Source organism: Berghia stephanieae, chromosome 3 (genome assembly GCF_034508935.2).
Source record: "Berghia stephanieae isolate SIO BIC M18660-M18661 chromosome 3, UCSD_Bste_1.3, whole genome shotgun sequence".
Taxonomy (NCBI): Eukaryota; Metazoa; Mollusca; class Gastropoda; order Nudibranchia; family Aeolidiidae; genus Berghia; species Berghia stephanieae.
Genome location: NC_088362.1, coordinates 4,543,567 through 4,562,916, shown reverse-complemented (window position 1 = coordinate 4,562,916; position 19,350 = coordinate 4,543,567). Strand labels below are relative to the sequence as shown.

Below are 19,350 nucleotides of genomic sequence, written 5' to 3'. Positions count from 1 at the left end.
TACAATCCTGACCATAAAAGGTCATGGTTACACAGAATTTTGTGTGTTGGTCCGTTATACTTCCGGATGGCAATGTTGTGAGCTTCTTACCAAAGCGCATACCATCTATAGCTACAGGGAAAATTGTCCAAGTACTCAAGGTTACAAACCCAATTAACTCACAAATTGTCTGTGCGTGGAGAGACAACAACAAAACGTAAAGGACGTACAGGTTATTCGGGACAAAAGTGTGACGTCACATCCTGCCTAACAACTCCCTTCCGGTTCCACTTTTAACAGAAACAATCTTTACCACGAGCACACAGTTTTGCTTTTTAAAATTAAATTGATCGAATTTTTCGTTTGCTAAAATGGTTCAATATTTTGCACCTGATTGTTGACATCGTTCGAAGAAAAGAGGGAGGTGTCTGTTTTACCGATTTCCAAGTGAAAACCACTTTTCATTGCTGTGAACATTGTTGAGAGGATGTGACGTCACGATTTTAGAACCGTGGACAAAAAGTGCGATGTCATATGTGTCTAGCAACATACCTTCCGGTTCCTCACTCAACAAAAGCAATCAAGATGTGGGCTATATAACGAGCACAGTTGCTTTAACCCTCTCCTTACCAACCTTAGGAAAATCGTCACATTCATTGCGATGGAATCTGCAATATTCTCTTGTACATCACGAAATTTAAAGAAATGCTTTGATGACAGCTAAAAATACTAAGCACTGTGTTGTCGAGCTTATTTGGCCGAACAACATTCTGTAGAGAAGGCAAGTCTATTTTTGTGTTTGGATGGGTGTGAGGTTTGGGGATAAATTCTAAAAATTGCTGGTAACGAGAGTTAAAAAATCAAAGTGATCTATTTTTTATTTGTAAAAATGATTCAATATTTTACACCTGACTGTCGACATCGTAAGGAGAGGGAGCTTTGTCAAATTGACTGATTTCCAATAAATGAGAACCAATTTTAATTTCTGTGAGCGTTGATAAGATGAAGTGACGTCGTTACTTTTCGGATCCCTGGATAAAAATTGCGATGTCACACCTGTTGTCTTGCAACAATCAATCATTCCGGTCCCACATTCAACAGAAAATTAAAAAAACAAAAATTGATCTTTTATATAGCGCAATATCAACTAAATGTGCTCAAAGCGCTTTTCAAGGTATCCCTGGCCAACAGCAACATTTAACATTAGGACAATACATGACGCCTGTTAAGCGATATTACAAATGTTTCGGACAGAGAAAAAGCTGTTAACGGCCAGGTACTAATTTTACACCTAAGTATGGTGAGAGAATGTGAGTAAAGAGACTTTTCCAAGGACTCAACTATGCGCCGAGCACGAGACTCGACTCCAGGACCTTCCGATCCGAAAGCGAGTGTCATACCACTAGACCACATAGCCGCACAAACAATCAGCCAGGGGGCTGTGGTCTTCACTACAAGCACAGTTTCATTAAAAAAAAACAAACAAACCCAAACTGATCGCGTTTTCCTTTGCTAAAATATTTTTGCATCTAATTGTCACCATCGCCCAAAGGGGAGACCTGTCGGTTTTACCGATTTCCAAATGAGAACCACTTTTGGTTCTTGTGAGCGTTGTTAAGGAAATGACGTCATGACTTTTGAACCCTTTTGGATTTCTTGTCAGATTGTAAATAAACCAATTGCAAGGGATGGTCATTTGAGACAAATAAACATAAAAAGCAATCCGAAACGACTGTTGGTTAATGGTGTGTGTTGACACCTGATATGGGAAGAGAATAATAAATGTTTCATTTTGTTTCAAAAAAAAAGAAAACAACTTACTTTTTTTCAATCTTATATAGCATAAAATTTGATTCTAAACATTATGTTGAAAAAAGAAAAAAAAAACAAACTGGTCACGTTTTATTTAATTATACTTTATTTACACGGGATCTCGTCCAAGGACACAAGGTAACAAATTCAATTGAAAACGTGACTGGGTAGTGACAAGAAGACATAAAGGACAACACGGTTAATTGGATCTTCCGTCAGACAGTGGGAATCTTTTACCCCAATAATTGCAGAGGGCGAGTGATCTGTGATACAAACAAATATAAAATAAATTGTAAATAGGACGCCACTGCCAGTTAATGGTATTTGTATATATAATGAAAATAAAGAACATTCTCCGTAGACTCAACTTTTTTCTAAAACTAGAAAACAAATCACTTTTCTGAATGGAAGCCATTATTTTTGTTCAATTTTTTTTTCAATTAAATAAGCATTAGGTTAACCTATGTTAACCATTTTGAATCAACCAGTTACAGTATACTCAACGATACCATCATAGTGACGGAGCATTACAAAGTTTACAAGGTTACAAACTCGTCGTTAATTGACAAAGTGGTGTTGTACAGAGAACATCTAAACATAAAGGACTTACTACTCTGGTTAATTCGATATCCTGTCCGACTGTGTTTACTGGTGTAAATCAATTTGCAGGGAACCGGTCCTGTGAGACAAACAAACAAACAAACATAAATTAATAGTACTTCCGAGACAGCCATTGGTTTTAGGATGTGTTGAAAAGGGAGATAAAAATATTGATATTAGCGAGGAAGGGGGCAGCGTGGCTCAGCGGTACGGTATTTGCTTCCTACCCAAAAGGTACCAAGTTCGACTACCCGCCTCGTTGTGTGGCCTTGAGCAAGGCATCTAGCCCTAGTTCATATATATATATATATATATATATATATATATATATATATATATATATATATATATATATATATATATATTTAGTTTGAAACTGAAAATAAAGAACGTTCTCCGTGTACTCTGCTTTTCAGAATGGAAGCCATTATTTTTGTTCATTTTTGTTTCAATTAAATAAGCATTAGGTAGTGCCGCGCTGAAGACCGGTCTAGACCGCGGTCCGACGGTCTTTTAGCTGTGAACCGAAGACCGGTCCCATAGGGGAAGATCGGCGGCGGTCCTCACTTCTTATCACCTTTCAACTAGTGCGGGGCGGTCCTTGCAAGGACCACGGTCCTACGGTCTCGCGCCATAGCCTACTACTTCCCCAGCGCAGGGTTGCCAGATTATTTTTCAACAAAATGCCAGGGGAAGACTCAAAAAATGCCAAAACACTCAAAAAGATGCCAAAGTCTGTTGACTCCCACCCCCACTAAGAAAACTACTCACTTTTGATAGACAATTTACTATCATATCCTGGTGGCTTGCTTTTTTTTTTTTCTTTTTCTTTTTTTTTTTTTTTTTTTTTTTTTTTTTTTTTGAATTATACTAAATTTCCTGTTGGGGTAATTATTTACCTACTGACTACTAAGTGGAGTGCTAAACCACTACACCACGGTTGGATTTTAAGAATGAAAAAGAAATGTGAAGATGTTTGTTTTTACGCGTTTAGAAATAATTAAGAAAAGGTGTCATTTGAAGTAGTATAATATACAAGAAAAAAAAATGCCAAATGAAAATGCCAAATGCCAAATGATTTTTCTAATGCCAAACGGTTTTCAAAAATGCCAGATTTTTGGAATCTGGCATTTAAAATGCCAAACTGGCAACCCTGCCCCAGCGATTCGTTGCTTCCACCAATCACCACCCATCCCACTTAATTAATCGCACCCACCCCCCTTTGCCATACACTAAACGACACAGACGACCATACAGGCAGACGACCACCAACCTCCACTCCGCAAACCGCCCTTTCGTGTGTGAGATGGGGGGAACAGGAGGCGCACGCCTTGGACGATTCCATTATACGGGGTAAATTTCAAAATTTACTACACCATAATGATCGCAATGACAATGATCTATGGTGAAGGCATGACCCCTCTTCTCTAATGGGTTATTGTTTGAAATGTATGTGACTACTAAAGATGTGTGTGTTTGTGTGTGTGTGTGTGTGTGTGTGTGTGTGTGTGTCGAACCTAGCAAGTAGCAAATCCGATTTTTTGTTTTCTTTTGTCCATCTCTTGTCACCACTCCTTTCTATCGCAGTGTTGTCATTTAAAATAATACAATAATATTAAAATTTCGTTGGTGTTTTTACTAATCAAATAATATGAGTTTCATTAGTTTCTTCCTTCCAAAAAACCCAGTTATAACGTCTGAATTTTAAAAAAGTCCAATAGAATATTTGGGGACCCCGATAGCTCAGTTGATAGAGCACTCTCTTTATACGCAAAGGGCCAGAGATCGATCCCGGGTGCAGTCGATTTTTTTCTGAATCCCTGTCTACTCAGCAATGAATGGGTAGCTGAGTTTGTTAGATCTGGCGAAAAGTCACCATCGACCCTCTTATTACCTCATCCACCCCCTCTTATTATAACTTCACGTCTCTCTCTTACTCTTCAATGTTCGCTGCCCTCTAATGTGTGTGTGTGGGGGGGGGGGGGGGGGTAGGAGTTGCGTGTGTGTGTCAACGCCACGAACAACTCGATCAACGCCTTGGGCGATGCCATTATCTCCGTTAATGGGGATAAATTTCAAATTTTATTAAATTATCGAAGTAACAATGAAGTTCGGTGAGCAAATGAAGAAGGCATCACCCCTCTTCTCTAATTAGGTTACAATTTGAAATGAGTGTGACTACTCCGTGTGTTTTACTCCTGTAGACCACGGTTTTCATCGTGTAGCGGTCTTTAACGGTTCAAGAATGAACGATCCCATGGTCTCAAAGGTCAAACCGGTTCGAATTTCCAACAGTCTCTCAGGAATGTTCAATGTCGAAAAGGTCTTCATTTCCCAAGGACCGTAGGACCGTGGTCCTTAAGCTTGCCAAGGACCGCCCCGCACTAGCATTAGGTTAACCCGTGTTAACCATTTTGAATCAACTAGTTACAGTTTACTCAACGATACCATCATAGTGACGGAGGGAGCATTACAACGGTTACAAGGTTACAAACTCGTTAATTGACAAAGTGATTTTGTACAGACAACATCTAAACATAAAGAACGTACTACTTCGGTTGATTGGGAGATCCTGTCCGACTGTGTTTACTGGTGTAAGTCAATTTGCAGGGAACCGGTCCTGTGAGACAAACAAACAAACATAGATTAATAGTCAGTCCGAGACATCCATTGGTTAATGATGTGTTGAAAAGGGAGATTGAAATATTGAGATTATCGAGGAAGATGTTATGTCATATAATTTTAACATTTTGGTGGATTCTAACAAAACACACTATAAAAATATTTTGGCCAAAAATCTTTTATTGCAAATATCTATTGAATAAGATTAACATCTCAACACTGGGTCTAAAATATCAAGCCTGAGACTTCAAAGAATATATTTTCTCTTTTGCGAACACAATAATTATTTGTCTTGGCAGGCAGGTGACGTGTCCTGTAGGACAAATAATAAATAATGCTAATTTCGAGGTTACTATTGTGTAATGGTTTGTTCATGAAAGAGAAATTGAAAAAGCAACATTATGTCATGCTGAACAGCAAAATAAGCGCACCACTTTTGCAATGATGCAAACGCTATAATTCATCAGAGTGAGATCAGTAGCAAACAAATAAAGTACATCATGAAAAAACTAAATCTTTCTCTGAATCCAACAAGCTACGACATGATGAACATTTTTGACTCTTAAGTGTTTGATATTCAGCTAATAAGATGATGGGGCAGCGTGCTCAGCGGTACAGGCTTTGCTTCCTACCCAAAAGGTACAGAGTTCGATCGCCCGCCGCTGCGCTGTGTGGCCTTGAGCAAGTCACCTAGCCCTAGCTCAATTTGCGGCGCTGCACTGCGGCTGACGCCTGGGTTATTCCAGTCTTCCCTAAAGACAAATTTCCCCTTGGGGAAGAATAAAGGGAATTTTATTTTATTTTTAAATGACACATTATATGACTTAACATTCTGCTTTATTTTTGCGTCGTGCAACAACAACACGACGCCAGAGGTAGGCGTAAATCTAAATGATCAGCCTCTGTCGTTCGTGTGAGCTTTTGAGCATGAGATTTATATTGAGCTTTATACAGCGCAATATCCACTAAATGTGCTCAAAGCGCTTTACAAGGGGTCCCTGATCAACAGCAACATTTAACATGTAGGACGGGACATGCCGCCTGTTAGGCGATATTACAATTTTTCGGACAAAGACAACGCTGTTAACGGCCAGGTACTCATTTTACACATGAGTTTGGTGAGAGAATGTGAGTAAAGAGCCTTTTCCAAGGACTCAACTATGCGCCGAGCGCGAGGCTCGAAACCATGACCTACCGATCCGAAAGCGAGTGTCATACCACTAGACCACATCGCCGTACCACATAGTCGTTTGGTGCAGAAGAAAGATGCAACTGGGATTGTCAACGAGAGGCCTGGGCGTGGAAGGAAAGGAATAGCAAATGAAGATGAAGAAAACTCTTCGTGAACGTTACCATTTTAACCCTCTCAGATTAACAAGAGAGATGACAAGTGAGCTGAATATCATTCAAGAAATTGTCAGGAGACATTCAAAAGAGGACGGACGGATAAAATGCAGAAAGCCATAATATTATTATGTCAGTTATGTTTTGACCCAGCAACACTAATTGAGCTTTTATATAGCGCAATGTCCACTATATGTGCTGAAAGCGCTTTACAAGGGGTCCCTGGCCAGCAGCAACACTAAACATTTAGAACGGGGCATGACGCCTATTAGGCGATATTACATTTTTTTTTTCGAACAGAGACAACGCTGTTAACATCAGGTACTCATTTTACACCTGAGTACGGTGAGAGAATGTGAGTACAGAGCCCTTTCCAGGACCTTCTGATCCGAAAGCGAGTGTCATACCACAAGACCACATAGTCGCACACTAGTGTCCTTGTTTTGAAAGGGCAGTCATTTGTCGGGACTTTTTGGAATAAGCAGACCTTTAACTCACTCACCCCTAACACCGACTATAACGCTAGTTTGCCAGGGTTACTTTTACCCCATGCCTATTTATTACATTTTTATGAGACAAATTATTGGCGTAGTATCAAAGCTAATGTTTTTAGATTTTACATGTTAATGATAGTTGAATAAAACTATCTATGTACAAGCTTATTGTTTATACATTTTTTTCCAATTTTGAAAAGTAGCAAAAATCTCTAGGGTTGAGTGAGTTAAAGTTCTACCACGACCTCCGAGTTCGCCTGAACTTTCTCCTATGAAGCAACATATAGGACGTCATTAGTCGGAATGTCAGGGAACGAAACGCCCAGAACATCGCAATACTTACGTAGGCTGTGAGTGTAATAATATTATCATCATCCAAGAACACATCCAACATTACGTGGAGACGTGGAATAGCCTGCTGAAAAAAAAAATAGTTATAGTGCCAAGCATAAACAGCTTTAAAGGCGAAATTGACAGTTTTCTGCAGGATCTAAAATACAGCACCGATTTCCCATTGAAGCCAGCCTTTCGACCTCCACATGTTGGTGGAGACCGATCCAAAGACCATCAACGGGCCACCGGCCCTCTACGATGAACTCATACTACTACTATTACATTTAACCCTCTTCTTACCAACTATAGGAAAATCGTCACATTCGTTATGATATGACCAACATTTTTCTTTTTCAAATTTCTTTTGTACATCATAAAATTTAAATAAAAATAACAGTGTGTTGTATAGCATGTTTTGCTAAATAAATGATGCATCCAAGGAACATTACTGCTGTTGTGTTTGAGTGATAAAAAGTCTATTTCTGTGTCAGTTTGGTGTGAAGTTTGGGGGAAAATCCTGAAAATGGCTGGTAAGAAGAGAGCTAATCAATGATTGAATACCAGAGGTGGACACACTCGATATCAAATATTAAAAACCCTGTGATTATGTGTAATGTTAGCAGTCTACGAACATTTTTTAAGATGTTGATCCTTTTCAAATATATCGAAAAGATCAATTTCTTTAATATTTCACATCAATTTTGTTTGGGATAAAACAAACCTTTATTTTATGAAAACGTGATATAAGATGGTGAATAAGATGATGTGGTAGTCACTGCCACATCATCTGATCTTATTCATCTGTGGTGTTTCATTCATCCTGTTTTGTTGATAAAGGGGAAACCCGAAACGTTCATTTGGTCTATTTTTTGTAATTAAATTGAAGCTTACATTCAATTTCACATTATTAGTTATTTCTTTGAGCTTCGAGCAGCAACATTTACATTATCTTTTAGAGGCAATGGAGTCACAAACCTATGAATCAAAATGGTCCCACTTGTCAACAAGTCTCAATCTTGACTCGGAATAGAAGAGGATTTCGCTATTGATTTCCGGTTTTGAATAAAAAAAAAAACATCCATCAGCAGAACCATTAGGCCCGTGGAACCGGAGTTTATCCCCGTTTCTATTAGTGCGAAACGGATAATTGCAATTGCTTGGTACCCTTTGGATAGGATGTTAGTCTATAGCAAAGTGTCTACTTTCCATTAAAATATAACGGAATCAGCTGCCCAATCACTGCTGGAAGGACAGCGGTCGAGAAAAAATCGCATATTCAACCTGTATGTCTCGGTGTTTTTTCGTATGAAATGAGAGCTCTACCATGCGGCTATGTGGTCTAGTGGTATGACACTCGCTTTCAGATCGGAAGGTCCTGGGTTCGAGCCTCGCGTTCGGCGCACTGTTGAGTCCTTGGAAAAGGCTCTTTATTCACTTTTTCTCACCGTACTCTTGTGTAAAATGAGTACCTGACCGTTAACAGCGTTGTCTTTGTCCGAAAAGTTGTAATATCGCCTAACAAGTGGCATGTCCCGTCCTACATGTTAAATGTTGCTGTTGACCAGGGACCCCTTGTAAAGCGATCTGAGCACATTTAGTGGATATTGCGCTATATAAAAGCTCAATTTTTTATTCTATCAACTGATCTGCCTGTAACCCGCCTTCTAGAGTTAAATCAGACATTATTTCCCCCAAACAAATCAGCTTTCTAAATACTATTCAACACTCGTAACGTCACTTCCCTTGTAACTGTCTCTAAACTATCGGAACAATGGCGGACGCCCTTATGAAATATTTCTCCGACGAGCATAAAAGCGTATCCAGAGGGAAAAAAACAGTATAAATCTGATCATGTTTTGACTTTTACACATTCTGATCACAAGACATATGAATAGTTCTAGCCAGCATGAAGAATAAAAAGTACTGGTTTTATTTGTTTAGAACCAATATGTCGCCCGTTGCTGGGCGACGTGACACCAGACTATTGAATCCACTTGCTTTGATTTTTAAAACAAAGAAATACGAAAACATATAGCTATTCGCAGTCGACCGTCTAAGGCGCGTTTCCTGAGATACATTCACTTTCTGATTGCATGTCTGTGAACCTACCAAAAACACCCACTCGGAAGTTCCCTCTGGTTCTTCAAAAGTTAATTTTCATGTTCTATCATCCACTTCCGCTTTGGTTGTCAATACGTCAATAAATCAATCATGACGTCAATCAATCAAAACAATACGGCTAATTTCAATATTTCCATTATCGATTTGTAGTATTTATCAATACAAACGCATCGTCATGCTACATAATTACCTGTATGATTTTTGACCAATCAAAACAAGGGATTTTCGACACATCCTCAAGCCCACTAGAACAAATATAGATAGTATGCGCTTGGCTTAGAAGCTCACAGCATTGCCATCCGGAAGTATAACGAACCAACACACAAATCTATGTGTAACCTTAAACGTTTATAGTCTGGTTGATACAGTTAAGTGTGAATTACTCATAAACAAAGACATGAGTGACGTCAAGTTCAAAAGACAATAACAAATACATGAGTGACGTCAAGTTCGTTCTATCCATAGCTGGTTGTTTACAGACAATAGAAGGAATGAAAATGACATCACTCTTCACATTGTTATTTATTTCTTCGAGCTTCGAGCAGAAACATTTACATTACGTGACATAATGCCGTACTCAAGTATCTAATAGGACACATTTTTCTCTACTCGTCTAATATAATAAATTATGAATCTCCTATTTCAAGTGGAGGAGTGGAGACGATTTTTATAATTTTTTATTCGTCAACTTTAACCCTCTCCTTACCACCCAAAAATCGCCACATTCGTTACGATATAAGCGACAATTGTCTCATTCTGATTTCTCTTGTACATCACAACATTTAAATAAATGCTTTGATTACAGCTATAAATACTAAACACTGTGTTGTAGAGCTCATTTTGCTGAACAACATTCTGTATAGAATGCATTCGTTACTTTTTTGTTTGAGTAATAAAAAGTCTATTTTTGTGTTGGGAGGGTGTGAATATTAGGGGGAAATTCTAAAAATGGCTGGTAAGGAGAGGGTTAACAAGAGAATTTGCGTCAAAGAAAATTCATACTCACAGCTCCGGCATTGCCTCACGCCTTTATAATCCCATTAAAGGTTCGTATATTCCACAAACCACTTAAGGACGCATCCAATTGTGAACTCCGACGTTCAGTTGTCCTTCCGCATGAAAACACTTCTCTCCCCTCTTTTCTTAGGCACTCTATAACACTCGTAAGCCTCTTCAAGCCTTACGGACACGAGGAGATGCGGTGGACTTCATCAGGAAAACGTCAAGCACAAAAGAAAAGCAACAGAGATAAAAGAAAAGGGATGTCGGTTTTAATTTTATTTTATTTTACAATATCGATCAACGCACTGAAAAAAAAAATTGGACATATTTTTATTTAAGGTGCGGCCGGAGGGGGGGGGGGGTTGGAGGGTTGGAGCTGGGTTTGCATGGGTAGCACTATAATATTTCTTTTAATTTTTAAAAAAATGATATACTAGGCTATGTGGTCTAGTGGTATGACACTCGCTTTCGGATCGGAAGGTCCTGGGGTCGAGCCTCGCGCTCGGCGCATCGTTGAGTCCTTGGAAAAGGCTCTTTACTCACATTCTCTCACCGTACTTACGTGAAAAATTGAGTACCTGACCGTTAACAACGTTGTCTTTGTCCGAAAAATTGTAATATCGCCTAATATGCGTCATGTCAAATCCTACAATGTTAAATGTTGCTGTTGATCAGGGACCCTTTGTAAAGCGCTTTGAGCACATTTAGTGGATATTGCGCTATATAAAACCCAAAAAGCTGAAAAAACTCAATACTTGCGTAGGAGGAAAGGGAAAAAAGAATACTTTATGTGACTAATTGTCTCATAACAGTATTATTTCGGTATAAACTTGCTACTAACAATTTAATTCTTAAACCTTTAACCCATAATACCGTTCTGTGGCGGTAGGTCACAAATGCCTCCATTGTGGAGAGAGAGAGAGAGAGAGAGAGAGAGAGAGAGAGAGAGAGAGAGAGAGAGAGAGTTTGTTTTCTAGTCATTAACGAAAGAGGGAACATGGAGAGGCTTTGTATCGTATAGGAACAATACAGACAATAGACGTTTCGGGTGTAAACCCTTCGTCAGCACAACAATACACAAATTAACGCGGAAAACAAATAAAATAAAATAAAATGCAAAATAACTCTTATCGTCTGTACTTAATAGTGGTTGCAGTATGAATGAAACGTTAGCGTGGCGTGGGTAGTGGGTATAGATAGTTCGAAGATGACGTCACTCAGGTCTTTGTTATTGTTTTTTTGCCATCTCTACGTTTATGAGTAATGCTCACTAAACTGTATTAACCTGACTATATACTTTCATTGATACACACAGTTTTGTGTGTTGGTCCCTTATACTTCCGGATGGCAATCTTATGAGCTTCTTAGCCAAGCGCATACTATCTATATCAAGTTACAGTCCTCACCTGAATACGTTTAAAAATGAACAATACATGGTCCAGTGTTATGACACTCGCTTTCGGATTGGAAGGTCCTGGCTTCGAGTCTCGCTTGCTCGGCGCATAGTTGAGTCCTTGTAAAAGACTCTTTACTAACATTCTCTCACAGTACTCAGGTGTAAAATGAGTACCTGGCCGTTAACAGCGTTGTCTCTATCCGAAAAATTGTAATATCGCCTAACAGGTGTCATGTCACGTCCTACATGTTAAATGTTGCTGTTGACCAGGGACCATTTGTAAAGCCCTTTGAACACATTTAGTGGATATTGCCCTATATAAAAGCTGATTTTAAAAAGCTCATTTTAAAACAATAATATACAATACCACAAGTGGTGGATGTTTATATTTTATTCTAATCATTTTGTACCCGCTTTGCATCAAATTCTTGGCATAATATGGAATTTTGTCTTTTTTTATATTATAATTCCCTCATTTTGTTGTATCCGATATTGAAAGGCCTCTTTCAAATACAATGCTGAGTCTCTTACAAATGACACTGCAAGTTCTATCAAAAACAGAGAAATGTCAACGAGATTACGTTTCCCTTTGCGCCATGGACATGGGAACGGATAAGTTGATAAGTTAATTTTTTTCTATTTATTTTTGGTTAGAATTGTGAATGTCAAGAATCTCAGGGTTGTTTGTCGTCATTGCACACTTGCATGTTTATCTCTCACTCTAGAGGGATCTGAGACAGATTCCTATCAAATACAGAAACTCAATCAATCATGATGTATTGAGCAGAGAACGACACAAACAGTATGCACTACAGCATTGAGAGGCATTTATCAATCGCTTTTGTCATTATGCAAGCCGCATTTGTCATGCTGCAGTATTGAGTAATCGCTATGTAACTCTCTCTCTCTCTCTCTCTCTCTCTCTCCTTACCAGCCATTTTTAGAATAGCCCACGGAAATTCACACCCACCCAACGCTAAAATATATTTTTCTTACTCAAACAAAAAGTAACAGGTACATTGTGCGGCTATGTGGTCTAGTGGTATGACACTCACTTTCGGATCGAAAGGTCCTGGGTTCGAGCCTCGTGCTCGGCGCATAGTTGAGTCCTTGGAAAAGGCTCTTTACTCACATTCTCTCACCGTACTCAGGTGTAAAATGAGTACCTGGCCGTTAACAGCGTTGTCTTTGTCCAAATAATTGTAATATCGCCTAACAGGCGTCATGTCCCGTCCAATATGTTAAATGTTGCTGTTGACCAGGGACCATTTGTAAAGCGCTTTGAGCACATTTAGTGGATTTTGCGCTATAAAAAGCTCAATTTAAATTCAATTTAAATTTAAATTTTGTAACGAATCTAGTTCAGCAAAATGAGCTCAACAACACAGTGTTTAGTATGTTTCGCTGTAATCAAAGCATTTCTTTAACTCTCTCAGGACTGACAATTTTCCGGGTTTTCCCCAAAACGTCATGCAATAGAACAGTAAAGTTAGCTGCCCCAAACGTAAACAATAACAAGTTGCTAGTGATTTCCGTTAGGGACCGGAATAATTTACGCACAATATAGTCTCCCAATTTTGTAGTTTGAGTTGTAGGCAATACACTTTCAGTATTGAAAATATGTTTAATAAAATCTAACAGTTGCAGAAATAATAATATAAGACTAATTATTATGAAAATCAGGCTCCGAATAATTCTCGTTTTGTTATACCACGCAATAATTTGCTCTGGTCTAAAAATAGATAGACGTAACTTTTGATAAATTTTACCTTTGTTCCATAAAATATCCATATCTAGAATTATTTGATCATGATCGAGTATTTATGAATATGTGTTTCTTTTGCCACCTAACAACAAATTTTAAAGGTTATTTTCTTTCTATTATTTACATTGGAACGTGAGCTGTCAAGACAGGAACATGTGGTTTGCCATGTGCTTCTCGACCTTTGTTTACGTTTGGGGCAGCAAACTTTACTGTTCTATACAAACATAAACATAGATTTTTAAAACTCCAACTCAAAAGGAATAAGTCCGTGATAAACATACTTTTGGTCCGCAAAAACGACCTCTTCAACTCAACTATAACATCTTGTAACTATAACATAAATAGTTCTTCAAATTTTGTGGTGTATAACAGAACTCTTAAAGGGAAAATTGTTGGTTGAATTGGATGTAACGGATGTGACGATTTTCCTATATTTGGTAAGGAGAGGGTTAAATTTTGTGGTGTACAAGAGAAATTAAAATGAGAAAAATTGGCGTTTTTCTATGGTTAGTAAGGAGATGTTTTACTCTGAGACTGCAATAAGGAAATCACCAATAACATCTAATCAGATCAGTAGATTGGCTATGCGGTCAAGTGGTATGAAACTCACATTCGGAAGGGAAGGTTCTGGGTTCGAGTCACATTCTGAGCAGCGCATAAATTGATTCCTTGGAAATGGCTCTCAACTCATATTATTCTCTCACCGTAATCAGGTATAAAATGAGTACCGGTCGTTAACAGCTTTGCTTCTTTTCGAATAAAAGTTTATAATAACTGGCGAAATGTGTCGTCCTACATGTATGTGTTCATGTTGCCTAGGGACCACTTGTATGGCGTTGTGTTCCTATTTGAACCAATTCCCCTTTGTCTTCCCTTTTCTTGGGTGATTTAATTATAATTCTAGAACTTTTTACTATCCCATTTTCTTCCTTTTTACTGGCGCTTATTTGGCCTAAATGTGTCGCAAGCGCCGTAAAACCCTTAAAAACGTAAAAACAATGTATTTATATATGTGTGTGTTTTATTCGATTGTGTATGTGTTTGTGTGTATTTGTTGTTACTTACTCTTTCAGATTTTAGTGGATATTGATCAATAGGAATGCTGCTCTATATATTTTTCTTGGTAAATTTTTTCTGCTCTTAACGTAAGACACGACCTGCTCATTGTAACTTCCCAATATTTCCTCCAAAAAGGACATTCTGAGTTCCTTGGCAGAAGATAATAAACTGAAGGTGTGTGTGTGTGTGTGTGTGTGTATGTGTGTGTGTGTGTGTTTGTGTGTGAATGTGTGGGAATTAATAAAAGGAATTTTAATATTATTTTTATTTTTATTATATTCACGTTAGCTATACAATCTTTTAAAAGAGGCAGTAAGTAAACTTGGTATCTAAACCTCTACCACAACTTCCTCTAAGTACAACTCGTACATATATCATTGGTATGGAGAAATATCTTGGTCGGTAGGCGGTCAATGATATTTGCTTTCCCTACAGATAAAGGTAATCAGTCTGTCGCATCTCTTAGCCAGTTAACTGCCATATTTTGTATTTAGAAATTTGGCCAGAAAACTGATCTTACAAATACAAATCGATTTAAATGGCCCTCGTCTTGGAAAAAAACTCTCAAACTTTGGAAATCGTGAATTCCCGGGTTTGAGAGTATTTACCAAGATGATAGTCATTTAAATCGATAGGATAGGTATTTGAAGGATGAGTTATCAGGCCACATTGCCAAATTCATGTTTTTTCAGAAAACGGCAGTTAACTGTTTAATACACTGGCATAGCTTGGTCTTTATATTTGAATATCGCGACATCTAGTTTCCTCAAGGGAGATAAGGCCGATCGGATACAGTTCTAAAAGAAGAAGTACGACTAAAATGGCGGTGTGTGGAAATTACCGTATCGTTCTAATATAAATAGAAGGCGGTTGACGTCAGGGTGTTATTGGTTGTTTAGTTTACTTTTATCATTATTATTATTTGAATTTCTTTTCACTGTTCCAGACAGAGAGATGATTGGTTGATAGCCACAGTTGTCTCTCTATCAAAACGGGTCTAAGTGGCTGTTCTTGCGTCATGTGTTGGTAATAACTGTTTGTTGTAATATTGATATAAAGTTTTAATAATATTATGCCTTTTCCGCCACGACATCATAAGATATCGTCACCTAGGCATTCCACGAAGGAATATAGATAGCTCATCAAACAAGATGTCTGATGTCAACAGGAATCACCCATGTTGTCCTAGTGAGCAAAATGGGGGTTAATAATCTTGCTCAAGGAAAAAAAAACGAAAGTGCCCGAAGCGGGGCTCAAACCTGGGTCCTTCCGGGTCATAGTGCTTTGCCTTATCCACTCGGCCACTTCGCCCCCCCCAATATATTGATATAACTGGTGAGAAATGGTAGAGCCGCATGTTTGTCACTCATTATTTGTCAATAAAACACTCTTCGGTTGCCAATTTGGACACTTTAATGACCGACTCGCTTTGCGCATTACAACGTTATATAAGGCCCATGATTGAATTTGACTACCAGACCTGCAAATAGTGTATGCCCGTCGGTAAAGATCGTTTTGATTCTATTTTGAAGGCAATACATTACTTCTTTCTAGAAGGAACAGGGAAACACCAAAAGGAGGAAACATTAAAGATCCAACCAAAAGAGTGCCTGCATTCAATAACGCCAGGAGATACTGGATTTCCTCAAACCGCCTCTTCACTGGACATGGCAGAACTGCATCAAATATGTGCAGATGGAAACTTGGAAACAGTGATACCTGTCAGAAATGTCAGGCAGCCCCAGAGACCAGCGATCACATCGTCCTCCACTGCCCATTCACTAAACTTGAAGGTGGTTACGAAACCATCCTTAGGGCGGAGGAAGACTTTAGTAGCCGGGTTGACGAAATACATTTGGAGGTGTATCCATACGCTACTACTTCTACTTCTTTCCATTCTTATAATGGTTGCTCTCTTGTGTGTACGATGTATTGTAACCCGAAAGGCAGCTTTCAATATAAGACAAATCACTCAATTTGCAGCTAGTGTTTTACAAGATTCTTAAGCTCCTGCATTTGAAATTTCACACAAAGTCTCAATGACACTGAGTATGCGAGACCTTGAGAGCACGCTTTGGGTTTGAGCTCGAAATGTCAAACTAAGGAGTTCAAAAATCTTATCATTATACCTCTTTAATGACGTCACCAATATTATTATTTCTTTTCAGAATGTATTTGTTTTTTACAATGATTGGTTCTCGATTTTAACAATTTGACTTCAAGAATCCTTCAACGTAGTCATGATATTACTACGCGCCAAAACGTGTTTTACAGATGGGTGCCGGAGAAAAATGGTCTTGAACTCCGATTTTTAATTTATTTCTTGTTTGCAAAGTATAAAAAGGACGCCACATTATAATATCTTTAATATTGTGCTAATATAACAAAATTGGATTTTCCTCAAAACAAATATTATTGTATATAATGAATATTGTTTATTTTCACCTCAAGTATTCATCCAGTCATCCATCCTCTCTCTATCTATGAAGTCATCCTATTTGTTTAAACACCTAGGTTATCCTCCATTATGTCGTCAGCCCATCACCACCACCCCCCCCCCCCCTCGCCACCCCCGCCCTAACACCCCCCCCCCCCCAGCCAATCACACCATCTACCCCCTTTAATTTCACCACGTCTCCGTCTTGTTGAGAATACAATTACTCTGTCATTTTCCTTGTCTCGCCTTCCTAAAATTACCTCGTCACCGCTTTTGATGTCGCCGCATCCGAAAATAGTCCCAAACTTATTGTCCGAGCAAGGATACAGTCTGGATAGACAGGGTGAGTGACAGATAGTTACCTAACCGTAAAGTGAATCACGGCGCGATAATAACAGAACCTACCCATACTCTGGAAAAACCTATTATTATTTTAAAATTTGGCCAGAAAACTCGTCCTTCAAATATCCATCGATTTAAATGACCCTCATCTCGGCAAAGACACTCAAAACTGGGACTTCACGAAGTCTTATGTTTGAGAGTTTTTGCCAAGATGGGGGTTATTTAAACCGATCGATATTTGAAGGACGAGTTTTCTGGCCAAATTTTCAAATAAGTGTTATTTCCAGAGTCCGGCAATATTATGGTAAAATGAGTCACTAGTCAATAGCATGGCACTAGTAGGCTGTTGTTGTTTTTTTTTTATCGTCTGCTATCGGTAAGAATATTCAGATGATTGAAATAATTCTGGGATCAGATCTAGGAAAATATGACATTCTTTGTAAAAATTAAATAATAATACTAGATAGTTAGATTTTGTGCAGCACAATGCCATATATGTAATCCTTCGCCTCAAAACGGTATCAATTCGGGTTGGTTAAGATGTTGAAAATTGAATTTATAGTCAGAAATATCAGACTTGTGTTGAGTTTGTAAGTTTTATTGAGGAGAATGGATACCATATTTTAGGGTGCTGATGCCAACAATTTATATATTTGACCTGTTTAACATTTAATTCGGCTTTTAAGCATATGGTTCGTTCCGACATAATACCGTTTTGAGACGATGGGTCACATATGGAATGGAAGGGCAGACTGACCCAAGAGTTCCAAACCAACAGCATACAAGATGAGCACGAAGCTCATTTTCAGAGTCTGAGTTAGGCTACTCCTCTTTGTCGGGAGGCCTTCCGAAAGCTCCTACATCCCCCCCAGTATTCTTGTTTTTTTATAATGTTCTAGTATGGGGTTTGGGAGGGGGGAATTTTTTTTTTAAGTCTCCCCCCTCCCAACCCCCTACTAGAACATTATTTAAAAAGTTCCCCCCTCCCAAACCCCTACTAGAACAAGAATACTGGGGATGTAGGAGCTTTTGGAAGGCCTCCCCTCTTTTCCCTTGGATTAGACGTGGAAGGAAAATTCCAGCGTTTGGAAAAATAAAAAAAAATTCTTTTATTTAACTATAAAATATAAATTTTTGATTCCAAAATATCAGAATTTCCTTTTTTTCATACAAACACTCAGCCATAACCATATATATGACTAGATGGCGAACGAGCAGGAATATCCCGTGGGTCGAACAACTGTTATTACTGTGTCATACCGGAAGCAGCTCTTTTCGAAGATCGGGCTGTCAATACCCTCTGCTTGTCTGATGATTAGTTTTCAACAGACATTTCTCACGGAGTTATTGACTTATATTTACAAAACCATCATGATTCATACGTTGCACTTACAAATGCAACAAACGGGATGCTGTGTCCATTGATAAGATCAATCGAAGGAAGTGATCATCATTATTTCTTGTTAAAATATCAGTATCGCTGCTAATATCGTATCGTATTGTTATGAAAAAATTCTGATATCGTCCAACACACTGACGGAAGTCACTTCGGAACTGTTGACAAATAACAGCATGCTTTTTTTGCTACAAAATAAATACTTGATGTTATTTCTCAACAAAACAAAATAATTTCGTGACAGTTATTATTTGGAAAATTGGGAGACCTTCTATTTTTAAAAACTCTCCCCCCTCCCAAACCCCTTACTAGAAGTTCTAGTGTAGGGGGTTTAGGAGGGGGGAGACTTTTTTAAAAAAAGTTCCCCCCCTCCCAAACCCCCTACTAGAACAAGAATACTTGGGATGTAGTAGCTTATGGAAGGTCTCCCGGAAAAAATATATATATCATACATATAAGTTTGAAATGAAACTTTTAAAATTGACTTGCTTAAAAGTTTGCAGTAAAAGGAGCTGGTACACTGGTCCACAGAAATCTTTGAATATAGTTTTAAACTAATTTATCGTTTATAAGGGGAAAGTAGTGTGAATTTTATAAACCTAAAGTTAACCATTATCAGTGAGATAAAGATTTATATCATAGGAACTC

The 19,350-nt window shown here is 38.3% G+C and overlaps 1 protein-coding gene across 2 annotated transcripts in view; it reads left to right on the top strand.

Moving 5' to 3' along the window:
• Window positions 1–19,350, top strand: part of LOC144967052 (synaptotagmin-7-like) — a 684,381-nt gene that overhangs the window by 160,940 nt on the left and 504,091 nt on the right. The gene's annotated exons all lie outside the window — the stretch shown is intronic.